At 42.4% G+C, this 11,295-nt stretch overlaps 1 pseudogene; it reads right to left on the bottom strand.

Moving 5' to 3' along the window:
- Window positions 1-521: 521 nt before the first annotated feature.
- On the bottom strand, window positions 522-1,019 carry LOC114232089 (peptidyl-prolyl cis-trans isomerase A-like; annotated as a pseudogene).
- Window positions 1,020-11,295: the final 10,276 nt, after the last annotated feature.

Genomic DNA, 11,295 nt, shown 5'->3' with positions numbered 1-11,295 from the left:
AAGAGGAAATAAATTAAACATGATGTCCCAGTTCATAGATAGATTGATAGATGATAGATAGATACGTAATCATTACTATATGCAATGCACTCTCTATTCAATTCTATTCTCTTCTATTCTGTTCTGTTCTGTTCTGTTTCATTTTGTTCTGTTCTGTTTAATTTCATTCTGTGCCATTCAGTTCCATTCCATTCCAATTAATTATTAAAAATGTGTGTTCTCACTAAACTGCTAAACTGATTTCTCTACCCATTGTTTTCAAATATTCCTGTAACTGGATCATGATGTAAATATCTTTTTTTTTTTTTGACAGACAACTGTTTAGTTTTTATTTCATAATCATAAACTTAACTCTGCAATCCAACTAGACTGGGAAGGGGTAAGGAAATTATGGAACCCAATGAACTGTGGAAAGAGCACAAAGATTATAGAACATTCCAAGCAAATTGGGGTGAAGAGGTGCTCTCCTGAGCTACAGAAGGAATGGTCTCGTGGTTAAGATAAAACACAAATAAAATTTATTAGAGTTGTTCACAGTCAGCAATGGCGATCTTCTTGCTGGTCTTGCCATTCCTGGACCCAAAGCACTCCATGGCTGCCATAATATCCAGGCCTTCTTTCACCTGCCTGAAGGCCACATGCTTGCCACCCACCCACTCAGGGTTGGCGGTGCAGAGGAAAAACTAGGAACCATTTGTGTTAGGTCCAGCATTTGCCATGGACAAGGTACCAGGACCTACCTGTATGTTTCAGGACCAAGTTCTCATCCTCAAATTTCTCCCCATAGATGGACTTGCCGGCTGTGCCATTATGGCATGTGAAGTCACCACCCTAATACATAAAACCCGGCATAATTCTGTGAAAGCAGGATCCCTTATAACCAAATCCTTTCTCCCCAGTGTTCAGAGCACAGAAGTTTTCTGCTGTCTTTGGAACTTTGTCTGCAAACAGCTCAAAGGAGATGTGGCCCAAGGGCTCACCGTCGATGGGTTGTTGAAGAACATGATGGGGTTCATCATGGCTAGTCATGGGCAGCTCCGGGGGCGGTGGCATCTGCTTTTTATTTTATTTTACTGAGCATTGCATTCAAGAAAGTCTAAGCAATACTTACAATCCAAGGCCCAGGCCCAGAGATATCAGCTTCAGAGAGCACACCCCAGGCAAATGGCCTTTGACCCTGGGATCACTCAGGGTCACTCTGGTAGAATTCTGTGATGAAGAACTGGAAGGCCGGTTAATGGCCCTTGCCTTCAGCAGCCAAAGCTCAGGGAGTGGGCTGCCTTCTGATAGTGTGCTCTGAGCACACCAATAGCAGTTGCCTTTCAATGCACAGTTATATTAAAGGACTCCTTAAAATGACCTGATTCCAGGCAGGGAGCCCCAAGGGAGGCGCATGAATTTCTTGTGAAGATCATCATTTTTGCTACTGGTCATTCTAGTAATAGGCATTTAGTAGATTAGTATTTGTCTGGTGTAGTTGGAGTCTGCCTGGTTTATAGGTTGTTGATTTTGACTTTCAGGAGGGAAGACAGCTTTTGAAATAAATCATTGCCTAAAGCAACCAGAGGCCTTCGCATCACTTTTAATGAAGGAGAAGGCAGTGTACCAATGGAGAAAAGCAGACCATTATGAGTTCCAAGACCTGGAACTGAGTCTAAAACTGCCTCCCTGTGTGGCCATGGGCAAGCCATCTCACCTCACCTCTTTAGACTCAGCTACACACACACACACACACACACACACACACACACACACACACACACACACACATTTTGATTTCAGAAAGGAAGGAAGAGGGAGAGAGAGAAAGAAACATCAATGATGAGAGAGAATCATTGATCAGCTGCCTCCTGCGCACCCCCTATTGGGGATCCAGCCCACAACCCGGGTGTGTGCCCTGACCACCTGGCCAGGAATTGAACAGTGACCTCCTGGTTCATGGGTTGATGCTCAACCACTGAGCTACACCAGCCAGGCTAGACTCAGTTTTCTTACAAATATGACAAGTATAGCAATACCTTTCCTTGATTCACAGAGGCACTTGAGTGAGAAAAACAATAACATATCTAAAAGTGCATTGCAATGTCTCAAATTCTTATACAAATGCTAATGGCTTCTACTGAGCACGAATGAGGACAATTAATAAATGTCTTCTGGCAATAATACAACTACCGTCTTACAGATGAGGAAACTGAGGTCCCAGAGAGATGAAAACTTGACAAATAAATAGAGCAATTAGTGATGAAGCCAGAATTCAAATATAGGCCGTTCCGGTTTTCAAACCCTTGTTGTGAACCACTATGCTGTGAAGTAGACATTTCAGAGAAGACATGAGCTCCAAGGCCTGTTTGACTTGACCACGAGGCATTTTGCCTGTCTCTTTGTACTCACAATGGCTGGTCCAGAGTACACACTCAGTCTGTGTCAGCTAAAAATAAATATCCTCACTCATCTGCTTCTCACTCTTTTTTTTGGGGACTCTTACATTATTGTTATGATTTTTTTTTTGTGGGGGAGGGAATACAAAATTACTGTCACCCAGCATAGCTCACTGTCACATCTGAATTAGCAATAAACAAGGAAAAGGATGAGCTGGATTCAGGAATAAAATTTGTTCAGGTGAAAAATTTTAACAAATCAAATTATAACAAACCAAATGCCTGTTTAGTTCATTTTCAAATATGGGCACCAGGAAGACACAGTGCCATCAGCATGTCACCAGAAAGGGCTCACACTGCAATTGCATGTTAGCGATTGGGAAATAAGCATCCACCTCGGTTGAGTTACATCTGGCTCAATGTGGGACCCGCTCATTTGTAGTTTCTTGCCTTTTCTGTGAAGGCCCTGGCTTGGGTCCAGCAGGGTAGAGATCACAGCTTCCTACTCCAGGGTTTTAACTGCATTTGATATGCACGCAGGACCGAGAAAGTCACTATTGAATCTCTCAAGGCTGCCACAGTGAACTAGGGAGCGGCTTACACAACAACAATGTATTTTCCCATGAGTCTAGACCTGGATCAAGGTGTCTGCAGGGTTGTCATTATTAGTGCTTTTCTGAATGCCTTTTCCCCTGGCTTGCAGATGGCCATTTTCTCTCTGTCTTCCCATAGCCTTCTCGCTCTGTGTCCTAATCTCCTTATAAGGATACCAGCCAAATGGAATTAAGGCCCACACTGGTGACCTCATTTAGCCTTACTTATCTCTTTAAAGATCCGATCTCCAAATATAGTTACATTCTAAGGTACTAGGGGTTAGGTTGGGGGATGGGGACACAATTCAGCCCATACCAGTCACAACGTGGAACAAAATAAAACAAAAATGATGGGAATTGGATGTAGAAGTGACACTTTCAATCTTTAATAAAAATCTTGGGACCTGGGCGTGAAAGGGACACAAACAGAATTCTTCAGGTTTGTGTGTTTCTTTACTTTCAGCCAAGAAATAGATTTCAGTCACTTTTTCGTGTGTCTGTTGTTAAACTCACGAAGTCTCTTTCACATTTGGGAAGAGCAAGTTATTTCCAAGGGGGAAGGGCTTGTTTGGCGACATCTGGGCCCCCTCTTCATTCTGCGAGAACCCTGCTCGCACATTTACGTGCACTTTCTCCCAGGAACCAGGGAGGAGGAAGAAAAATATTTCACCATCTAAGAGAAATCCCCCAGAGGTCAGATTGGCTTTGTGTTCTTGCAGAGCCTGTGAGGTGTAGAGCTGAAGGTGGGACCTTGTAGTGACTTCAAGTGGAGCTTGTGCTTGTGGGTAAGTCCTCCACCCAAACTGGTGTGATACCCACCATTCTGTCTAGACTTTCTTGCCTGAGAAAAGTCTTCAGAGCACTCTCTATGCGGGTTTTTGCTATTTCAGACTCTGTCTGGATTATTGGCACCCAAATAGTTACCCCTTTTATATATTTTTTTCTCATTCGGGTTTATTGAGGTATATATAATATACATACAGTAAAATTCACCACTTTTTAGGTATAGTTTGAAGAATTTTGAAAACTGTATACATTCTTTAACTCATACTACAATTGAGATACAGATTATTTCTCTCTATCCACCCCCTCCAACCCAGTTCTACTACTCCTTTGTATTTTTAAAAACATTTAGTAGGATTCAAAAGTGAAATTATCTGGACCAATTAGTAAGGATGTAACTTAGAATAGCTAGAACACTATTTGAGTTATCTAATTCTTCTTTAGTAAGCTTTGGTAGTTTGTGTCTTTCAAGGAATTTGTCCATTTGTCATCAAATTTATTGCCATAAAGTTGTTGAAAATATTCCATCCTTTTCATATCTATTGGGGCTGTGATGATGTTCCCTCATTCATTTCTGCTATTAGGCCATTTGTGTCTCCTTCTTCTTCTTCTTCTTCTTCTTCTTCTTCTTCTTCTTCTTCTTCTTCTTCTTCTTCTTCTTCTTCTTCTTCTCCTTCTTCTCCTTCTTCTCCTTCTTCTCCTTCTTCTTCTTCTTCTTCTTCTTCTTCTTCTTCTTCTTCTTCTTCTTCTTCTTCTTCTTCTTCTTGATTTTTAGAGAGAGTGGAAGGGAGTGGGAGAAACAGAGAGAGATAAACATTAATGTAAGAGAGACACATTGATTGGTTGCCTCCCGCACGCATCCTGACCAGGGCCAGGGATTGAGCCTGCAAACAAGGAACGTGCCCTTGACCAGAATCCAACTCAGGACCCTTCAGTCTGCAGGCCGATGCTCTATCCACTGAGCAAAACCAGCTAGGGCTCTTCTCTTTTTTACTTGATCCATCTGCTTAGAGGGTTATCAATTTTATTGATAAGACTTTGCGGTTGGTATATTCAGTCCTTGTGGTTGGTGGATTATATCACAACTATTTTAATCTGATACCATGAATATAAAAATGAGACAATAAGCACTCCAAACTTATATGAAACACAAAATCCACCTAAGCTTCATATGCTTCTCAGCCACAGTTACTGTTCTGACAGGAGGGCTATAGGCAGGGAGCATTATTGAGAGGGATGCGTAACAGTGGTGTTGCTATTCCTGTAGGTAACATCTTACTTGGGCATCAGGGCAAAAGCAGCAAGTGAGCTGAAAATCAGTTACTATCCACAATCCCTATCTGCAACATGGGGTCAGATGTCCTTTGAAAGTCAGAATTTTCATATTTTATAAGGGGAATAAGCTATGCATGTTCTCCCTTGGTTAATACCTTCTGGGGTGTCTGGCAGCACCTGATAATCAAGCACAATGGGAAGACAATGACCATAAATAACATCATTGACTTTGCTGCCAAGAGAGTTCATCCACAATCCTGTGTTTACCAAGACTTTTTGGATTTTGGGACTATAGATAAGAAAGAACTATAAACAAACATGGTCAAAATTGCCATGAAAAGATAGTAAATCTCCTATATAGTATGTCTGGCTGGTGTGGCTCAGTGGTTGAGCATTGACCCATGAACCAGGAGATCACTGTTTGATTCCTGGTCAGGGCACATGTCCCCCAGTAGGGGGTATGCAAGAGGCAGCTGATCAATGATTCTCTCATTAATGTTTCTATCTCCCTCTCCCTCTCCCTTCCTCTCTCTGAAATCAATACAAATATATTTTTTTAAATAAAGAAAGAAATACAATATGGCATATAGTTTTATATGTAGTGTTTCATCTTTCCACTAAGTCTATGCTGCCAGTTGCTCCTCCAGGGCGGAACAGATTGCTGTTGCTTTGGTTGAGCACCAGATAAAGTAATTGGCTTGCATTAAGGGGCCCATGTTGAGTGAATATTATGCTTTCTCTCTCTCTCTCTCTCTCTTTATTTGGCCAAGCTTGTATTGTTGCATTTGGGCAGATTAAATCAATGTATGTTTAATACAACTCTACCGTAGATTCCTTGCTTGAACAGTTTTACATGAGCCGACAGGAACAGACAGGAATAAAAATAAACACTAGTGCCAAACTCCAGCCTTCAAAATCAGTGGCACATTTATGAGAAGTTAAAATGTATGCACAGAGATGGCAGAAGACGATATATTCTGAGGTCTGCACAAAAACCAGTTAACGAGTTGGTGGTATCCAATTCATTAACACTTCTAAGTGCGAGGTGTTTTTTTACTGCAGTTTTAAAAATAATTCAAATATATTTGAAAAATGAAATCTATGTCAAATCCTACGGCTCCACATAATAGTTTTCGTGTTTCCATGGTTTATTCTAAACATAGACAACAACTCAGCAACAACAATAAAAACAGCACATTCATCATAATTAACATTACCTGAGTATTTATTTTCTATGTGTCAAACACTGTCCTTTGTGCTCAAGACATTATCTCATTTAACATCCATTTATTCTTCCAAAAAAAAAATGCTTTCTGAATATCATTTGTGTTGCATTTGGCATTGCTTTAAATCGATGAGACTCTACTGGGGGAGATTTTCCCTCCCAGGAGACATTTGGCAATAGTTGGAGATATTCTGCTTGTTATAAGTGGGGAGGTGTTGTTGACTTCTGGTGGGCAGAGACCAGAGACCCTGATAAACATCCTACAATGCACAAGACAGCCCCACAATAAAGAATCATTTTGCCCAAAATGTCAATAGTGCCCAGGTTGACTAACCCGGTGTGTGTGTGTGTGTGTGTGTGTGTGTGTGTGTGTGTGTGTGTGTTAGTCTGGAAGGTTGGTGAGGGAGCTAGTATGTGAATACCTGCGATAAGGTCGGGGAAGAGTTACTTCTAGGTGGAGGGGACAGCAAGAGGAAGGGCCCAAGGCAAGAGCATGCAGGGCTTTTTCAATGAACAGGGAAGAGATCATTGTGACCTGCAGAGAGTGTAGGGTGGGAGGGGACACCGGGTTAGAGGGATGGGGAGGGATAGAGTTTATTCTGAGTGAGAGGGCAGTCATTGCAGGTTTTGAGCAAGAGTGTCATGAGCTAATTTATGTTTTGAAAAGATCCTGTTGGCCAGGGCACTGAGAATTGACCATTGAGATCATTAAGTAGTCATGGCAACAATCCAGTGAGAGGTTGGAGTGACTTAAACAGGGTTCCAACAGATAAAGCGTTTTGGATTCTGGACATATTTTCCAAGGTTGAGGTGACAGATTTTGTGAGTGCATTTGGGGTGTAGAGGGGAGAATTAAGAAAGTTTCCTTTTTTGTTTCCTTGTTTTTGGACTGAGCCCCTTAAAGACTGTAATTGCCATTCACTGAAATGGAGAAAGCTTGGGTAGGAGTAGCTTGGAGATGAACATTAGAATTACTGTGTTTAATTTGGATGTACTTATATATGTTTAATCTGAGCTGTCATTCAGTCAAGTGGAGATGTCGGAGCACATTTAACCACTCTGTGAAATGGGTGTTACTACTCCCACCTTACAGATGAAGAATCAAGAATAAAGGATTTGCATATCTTGTCTAATATCACCCGGTATTAAGCAGGGCAGCCTGGATTCTGATGTCACAAACTGGCATCTTGCTAAAAAAATGACATCAGCCCCTCTCTCCTGAATGGCACCTCTGTTTGTTTGCTTGTTAATCCTCACCCGAGGATATTTTTCCATTGATTTTTAGGGAGAGTGGGAGAGAGAGGGAAAGACAGAGAGAAACATTGATGTGAGAAAAACACATCGATTGGTTGTCTCCTGCACAAGCCCCAACCCTGGTGGAATAGAGGAATAGAACTTGGGACCCTTCGGTTCCCAGGCTGATGCTCTATCCACTGGGCCAAACTGGCTAGGGTGATATGACACATCTTACTCTCCATTTCTGTGGATGCCCTTGACCAGCTCTCTCGGAACGAGAAGCTCTCTTGGGATGGAGCCCTTTATGCAGTTGGCACCTGAAAGTGAAGCTGCTGTCTCTGGCAACTTTTCTTTTGACTGATTGTGGTAACTCCAGCCACAGTGAACAACCTAAGGAAGAGAGAATTCCTCAGGTGCAGGCAGCTTGAAAAGAACCATGCACTGAGCACTTACATTGGAAGGACCATTGACTTTGGAATCCTGCATACAGACCCCCATTAAAACACTTCATTACTCACTAGACTTTGTATCCTGGGGCCAAAACCTGACTTTGCCACGTCTCTGTTGAGCAAATGGGTAATGCTCTATGGGTAATGCACGTGAGAGCATTATCGCTGTGATGGGTCCAAGTGGCCCAGTGGCATTACACCCCAAGGCTTAGGCTTATACCAGATCAGCCCCATGAAGAGTCCACCCTTCACTGCTTTGGTGGCTGAAGAAACTGGATCATGTTGCTATGTTTTTGTTTATTGTCTTTCCGCGCTTTCTTTATTTTTTATATTTTTATATATTTTTATTGATTCCAGAGAGGAAGAGATAGGAGAAAGAGGTAGAAACATCAATGATGGGAGAGAGTCATTGACTGGCAGCCTCCTGTACACCCCATACTGGAGATCAAGACCAAACTCGGGCATGTGCCCTTGACCAGAATCGAACCCAGGACCTTTTGGTCCACAGGCAGACACTCTACGCACTGAGCCAAACCATGCTTTGTTTATTGTCATTTTCTTGCTCTAGAAAGTACGCTTCCTGTCTCTTCTCTTTACTGTTCCGGATGGTGCCTGGAACATAGTAGGTGCACAATGAATACCATTTGAATGAAGACATGAATAATCCTCATTGTAATTATCCTTAGGAGCTTGGCTCTTTTCTTATCCTTATTCACAGATGTGAAAACCGAGGTTTAGAAAAATGGAGCAATGATCAAAGAGGTGAAGGAATTAGGAAGTACAAATTGATAGTTGCAAATAGTCATGGGATATAAAGTACAGCCTAGGGAATGTAGTCAGTAATATTGTAATAGGTGGGTGCTGGAACTATTGGTGAGAACACTTTGTAACGTATATGATTGTCTAAACACTATGCTGTATGCCTGAAACTAATCTATTATAATAAAAGTGTAATATGCTAATTAGACTGGACAGCTGAATGACATTCCGGACGTCCTTCCGAAGCTGGGGATGCAAGGGCCGAGGCAGCCACATGGCTGCGAGGGCCGAGCCCCTTGCACGAATTTTGTGCATCGGACCTCTCAGTACAAAATAATATTGAATGTAAACTGTAATTAAAAAAAAATAAAAAATATTTAATTAAAAAAAAAAGAAAGAAAAAATGGAGCAAGGTGCCTGGAATCACCACCTAGCAGGAGGCATCGCCTGGTCCCGGGATAGTGAATAGCTGTGGAGTTTGGAAGGCTCTCTACTGAGGATCCGAGAATAGCAGGTCTAATCATTAAAGCTTCTGGAGTCCACTGCCCAGCTCTGCCCTTCGCCCTCTCTGCATCCTAACTCCATCCCTAAGCGGGAGGTGAAAATAGCAGTACACCACAGAGTTTCTGTAAGCATTCAATGAGTTAATATAAATACAGTGCTTAGAACAGGGTAGCAAGTGCTATTATAAATATTAGATGATATGAATATACTTTGCTCTTTACCTTGTAACACATAATTATGCTCCTTGCTCCCCTCTTCTACCTCCACCACAGTCTAGATGTTTTGCATTTTAAGTGTGTCTAACCTTTAGCAAGGTATTTGTTTACACATATATTTACCTAACGTGGGTGTGCGTGTCTGTGTGTGTATGTGTGTGTGTGTGTGTGTGTGTGTGTCTTAAATTGCCCATTATGTAAATGGCTTTGGTTTAGTAAGCAGAAAATGCAAGGGTATGGTTCATGGGAAATTGTTCTGTGCAACTCAGAAAACTGAAGAATCGTAACAGAATCCTCCCGAGAGAGTCTGATGAAGGTGTGGCCAGCCCATTTGCAGGTTTTCATTTTTAAATAATAACCAGCCACTAATGCAGCAATGGCCCCGAGCAGAACATGGATTGATCCCCAGCGAGGTGGGTTGTGTTTCCCTGCTACACTGCCAGCTGTCGTCTCTGATATGAGGCTGCCTCTCCTCACGCCAGTGTCTGTCAATCAGCTTTCAAGGAGAAAGCTTCGAAACAGCGTGGAGGCTTTGCCGTTTCCTGGATGGGTGACGGAAGGTGTGTGTGTGTGTGTGTGTGTGTGTGTGCGCGCGTGTGTGTGTGTGTGAGCTTTGTTTGGTAGGAGCCATTTACTTTTTGCTGAGCTAGAATCCAGCCTGTTAGGATGCACTGTGCAGTCAAACTTCTTAGCAGATTGGGGCAGCTCTTCACTTCCTTCAAAGAGAAGGCTCTTGGCGTTGTCCTCCAAAGCCGGAGGCAGAACTCCCCTTTGATCTGGGCAAATCTCCCTCCAGTCCTGAAGTCCCTGTCTGTCAAGAAGGAACACCATTTCTCAGTGCAAGTAGATCATAGTGGAACAAATCTCTCAGGAAACTTTAAAAAAAATTAGCCTGATATGCAGATGTCAAAGGAAATTATTAGTTAAGGCTAAGTGGAAAATTCTTCTAATTCATTCATTTATTCATTCAACGTTATGTATCGTGGGCCCACTATGTGTCGGGTAGTTTGCTAGGTGGTAGCAGGTTGTGGGGTGGATATACGATTATTGACAAACTGAAAAACACTTGCTGTTTTGACTTTCTTTATGAAAGCTGAGATTTCAAAACAGATGTCCCCAAAGAGCCTCGTGTCTCTAGTTAACAGCCACTTTAAACACCTGCTGTGTGCCGGGAATCGTGTCAGCAGCCACCGTGAGAAAATGAATGTGACCCTCAGATCTTAATTGTGGGACATGGTGCCCATATTCAAAGCTATTTTCCAGCGGGTTCATACTCTCTGGTTGGCAGAATTCAAAGATGCCCCCTTGCCCAATGTCCAGCCCTAATCCCCAGGAATGTGAATGTAATAGGTATCACACTTAGGATTATGTTACAAAAGGAATGTTGCAGGTGCAGTTAAGATTAATCAGTTGGCTTTGAGTTAATCCAGAAAGCAAGTGTCCTGGTGGAACTAATCTAATGACTTTAAAAGCAGCGTTGTTGTGGTCTCCAGCTGGCAGGGGAGGAAGTCAGAGGGAGAGGACTTGATGTAAAGGAGGTTGCTGAGGTGGAGGGGCCTTGAGACGAGGATCTAAGAGCAGCCTCAAGCTACCGGGAATGGCAGCTGGCTGATCGCCAGCCAGGAAATAGAGACCTCAGTCCTACAACCCAAGGAATTGAATTCAATCAGCAACATGCATCTTTGAAGCAAATTATTCCCAGAGTCACCAGATAAGTCCAGTTGACAATTTGATTTCAGCCATGTGAGACCCTAAGCAAAGAACCCAGTTGAAACTGCCCGGACTTCTATGGTGTTATAAATGGGTGTTGTTTTAAGCAGCTAAGTTTGTGGTCACTTGTTATACAGCAATTTTAAAAAAGAGTATTTTCTCATTGGT

Source organism: Eptesicus fuscus, chromosome 19 (genome assembly GCF_027574615.1).
Source record: "Eptesicus fuscus isolate TK198812 chromosome 19, DD_ASM_mEF_20220401, whole genome shotgun sequence".
Lineage (NCBI taxonomy): Eukaryota > Metazoa > Chordata > Mammalia > Chiroptera > Vespertilionidae > Eptesicus > Eptesicus fuscus.
Note: the sequence above shows the minus strand (reverse complement) of the source record. Positions and strands in the feature narration are given on the sequence as shown.